The sequence below is a fragment of the Otolemur garnettii genome, unplaced genomic scaffold, assembly GCF_000181295.1.
Source record: "Otolemur garnettii isolate 467f Iridium unplaced genomic scaffold, OtoGar3 scaffold00050, whole genome shotgun sequence".
Lineage (NCBI taxonomy): Eukaryota > Metazoa > Chordata > Mammalia > Primates > Galagidae > Otolemur > Otolemur garnettii.
Genome location: NW_003852445.1, coordinates 2,928,110 through 2,932,489, shown reverse-complemented (window position 1 = coordinate 2,932,489; position 4,380 = coordinate 2,928,110). Strand labels below are relative to the sequence as shown.

The window sequence follows — 4,380 nt, the reverse complement described above, 5'->3', positions numbered from 1 at the left end:
ATTTAAGTATTTATTCTATACTTTTCTTTTACTTTTCTTTTTTGGAGACAGAGTCTTACAGCATCACCCCAGATAGAGTGCCATGCAGTTATAGCTCACAGCAACCTCAAACTCTTGGGCTCAAGCAATCCTCCTGCCTCAGTTTTCTGAGTAGCTAGGATTACAGGCACCCACCACCACACTCAGCTACTTGTTGTATTTTTAGTAGAGACAGGGTCTCACTCTTGCTCAGGCTGGTCTCAAACTCCTGAGCTCAAGCAATCCACCTACTTTGGCTTCCCAAAGTGCCAGGATTAGAGGTATGAGCCATCATACCTGGCCCTATTCTATATTTTTCAACAAAAATTATGAAACATTATAACTTTAAAAAGTAAAAAATAAAAGAGAGACAATTGAATCATCAGGACCAGACTCAGGTATGATCAGGTGTGGCACAGGAAATATAAAGTATCTATAATTCTTTTTTTTTTTTTATGACCAATCTTAGTTTATTTATTTAAGCCATCTCCTGCCACAAGTAAAAGGACGGAAGACTGGTAATCATATGATAAAAGAAGATGAGCTTAAGGTCCCATACACTTTCTCTGGTCCATGTGCAGAGTAATGGTCCAAACTGATGCTGTGGTCCCCAATGTCTGGGTAGTGGTCTAGGTTCTCTTTATTCATCTTCATAACCAGTTGGAAGTGGATTCACGTGAGGGTTGTGGAATAGAGTATGGTTACCATCTCCCCAGGAAAAGGGCTTGATCCTGATGTGAAGATGGGAGTAAGGGATGAACTCAGGTCTCTCGTGTTCTCTGTGGCAGGATTTCAAGAAGACATTCAACATATTCACTCCCACCCGGGGAAGGGCGACGAAGAAGGTGAGGGCCCTCCACATGCGAGCAGAGCCCTCCTCGCCGTGGGCGCCACTCGACTTGGGCTGCCCCAGCTGTGGGCGGGACCGACCCAACAGCCCAGAAAGCCTGAACGCAGCCACCACCATTTCTGACCTGGACTCAAGTATCTATAATTCATATAGGAAAATCTTTAATGAGAAAGATAGACAACATGCAAAATTGGATAGGTAATTGCAGCAGAGAGATAGAAACTCAGAAAAAGTCAAGTGAGAATGCTAGAAGTTGAATACACAATAACGAGGATAAAGAACTTCCTGGATAGTCTGATGAGCAGACTTGATGCAGCCAACAAAAGTGAGTGAGCTTGAAGAAAGAACAAGAAAGTGGATGGGACAAAGAAAAATATGATGATATTGTGGCCAAGAACAGTTTAAAATGAACAAATGATATCAAGCCACAGATCTAAAAAGCTCAGAATACATCAACAAGGATAAAAAATAAATAAATAAAACCACAATCAGTTGTGTTTATATTTAAACTTCTGAAAACCTAAGCCAAAGAGAAAATCTTAAAGGCAGAGACAAAAAGAACATTATCTATAAAGTAAGGATAAGAATTACACCAAGTTTCAGAAAAAAAGGCAAGAAAGATGATGAAGTTTCACATTTAAAAGAATCGTCAACCTAGAATTTTATACTCAGTAAAAATATCCTTCAGAAGTTCAGAGTTTCTGACAAAGAATTTCTCAAACAAAACAAAACAAAACCAAGGAATTCATATTCATGAGACCTTTCCATAAGAAATGTCAAAAGAAATTATTTAAGCAAAAGAATATGACATAGGATGGAAATTTGAATCTACACTAAGAAATTTAAAATGTCAGAAATGGAATAAATGAAGGTAAAACATATTTTTCTTATTTCTTACTTTTGTTTGCAATAAAAGTTAAATGACTATTTGAATAGTGACAATGTTTGCGTTTGTCTCATATGTAAAATAAAATGTATAACAATAATGGCACAAAAAGTGGAAAGGAGAAATTGTGAAAATACTGATACAAGGGTCTAGTGATAAATACGAGGGCTGTCCAGAAAGTATCTAGCTAGATATGACTGTTCTTGATACTTTCTGGACCACCCTCATATGACAACAGAGAAAACACAAGCAAATCTGGAGCAAATTGTTGTGCCAAAAGGTAAGGAAGTGCTCAAAAATTTTAAAATGAGGAAGGATGAAGACCTGTCAGAAGGTCGTAACAAGCAAACTCATAGAGCCCATGGGCCTCAGCTGTTGTTTAAGCCTTGAAATTAACAAAAATAGTATTGAGCTATAAGCAAAAGAATAAAATAAATACACTTGAGTTGATACTGATACAAATACATGATGTAATCAATCAATCAATTAATAATTGATAAATCTTCAGTGCCCATTAACATGAGTGGATTAACTAAATGTGGTATACTGTGTGTGTACCGGGTAGTACTACTCAGCCATAAAAAGAAAAATGGTGAACTAATACCTTTCATAATACCTGGATGGAACTGGAGACCAATCTTCTAAGTGAAATATGGTATGAATGGAAAAACACCCCATGTACTCTCTATTAAATTGGAGCTAATTGACTTATGTGCACAGATGGCACAGATGGTGGAGGGATTGGGTAAACTGACAGTTACTGGGTACTATGCACTGCCTGAGTGATGGGCACACTGATAACTTTGACTCAAATAGTACAAAAGCAACTTATGTAATCAAACCTTTGATCCCTATAATATTCTGAAATTGGAAAAAAGGAAGCGATAAATCTTTACAGAAGACTTCCAGATAATATCTTTAGATAACACTCTCTCTAAGAGGTGGAATTTAACTTTCTTCCCCTTGACAATAGATTGAACTTAGTGTTTTCCTTACTAATGATTAGCATAAAACAGGAGAATTAGTACCTTTACAATGGAGGGACTGAGCAGACAATCACCTTAACCAAGTGATCGAGGCTAAAATTACCACTGGTAAATTATGTTGCTGCCTTATATGATGAGAAGGGCATGTCCCCTCTGTAGTATTCTTCTAGAAACCCATAATACCTGTGTAATTGTGAGGAAACAGAGAAATCCAAATGGAAGGACATTTACAGTATACCTGACCAGTACTCCTCAAAACTATCAATGCTGTGAAAATAAGACAAGCCATGAGAAATCACTATGGGATCAAATAAAAAGACGTGAAGGCTCAGTACCACACGATGCCCATGCTTCAGTGCTAAAATAGAAAAGAGGCATGAAGAATTCCGAATAAAGTACATTAATTAAATTGTACCTATGGAAATTTCTTAATTTTGTCAAACATAAAATGCTAATGTAAGATGTTACCATTAAGGGAAACTGAATGGAGGGCACTCAAGACCTTTCTGTGGCAGCAACAACTTCTCTGTAAATCCAAAATTATTGAGGATATTTTAGAAATATCTACCAACCTGACTCTGTAATCTCTGAGTAGGATTTTATATAATAAAAAAGCTAATACTATATTAAAGCACGTGTATACATATGTACACAGAATACCCCAGAAAGAAACATTAATTTTTTGATAGGATGTCCATTCTTCAAAGTTACTTTTAAACTTACAGAACTATCTATGTAGTGTGTTGTTTAACCCTAAAGTTTGTTATTTTTATACCAATAAGCTCCCCAATGTCTACACAATAAGAGAAATGGTTGGGTTTTCTTAAACCTTTTTGGGATTGCATACAGTGATAGAGATGCCTTTAAGAATGTTTCACAGATGCTTCAAATCATTCATTTCTCATAAACATATGGGATCTATTCTTCCATCGCTGTGCGTAATTCCTACTGACATTAACAGGAACTGTGCATGCATTTCACTATAATTCATCCCCAGACAAAATTAAAATCATCACTGTTGAGATGAGAAGCAAAGCAACCAAAGAGAGGAACTGATTCCCTAAAACTCAGATTCTAGAATCTCCTGATTCAACAATAGTATTAATAGCAAAACACTTTTAGTACAACTGAAGAAAAACACCCAGTGTACCTATAAGCTACTAGTCAGTAACTCTATGTGTTATACATTTTAAAGACTTTTATTTGGATCTCTATAAATTGCTCATTTTTTCAAATGTCATTTTAAATAAGATTATATCCCCATTTATAAACATTAAATTTAATGTAGTTTTTTTCCTATTTAACATTAAAGATTATAACAATCCCCATTTATAAACAGTAAATTAAATGTAGTTTTTTTTTCCTATTTAACATTTAAGATTATAACATGTATCCACAAAAAAAAAAAAAAGGAATCTCAAATTAAGGAGATTTGTTCACTGTTCCATTGTGCCATTTCCACATCAAAAAACATAACAAAGTTCCTACTTATGTATCTCAGCGGTGTCATTTTGGCCAGGTTCCAAGATGTAGGGGGTTGCTTCAGATCTCAGTGGGAGGCAGCCATTATGTGTTTGGGGGAAGCTATTTGAAGTTGGCAGGTGAGCCAATTCTATCACGGAGGAGAAAGTACTGCTAGT

General features: G+C 36.0%; 1 pseudogene; it reads right to left on the bottom strand.

Moving 5' to 3' along the window:
* Positions 1 to 564: 564 nt before the first annotated feature.
* Positions 565 to 985, bottom strand: LOC100944837 (annotated as a pseudogene).
* Positions 986 to 4,380: the final 3,395 nt, after the last annotated feature.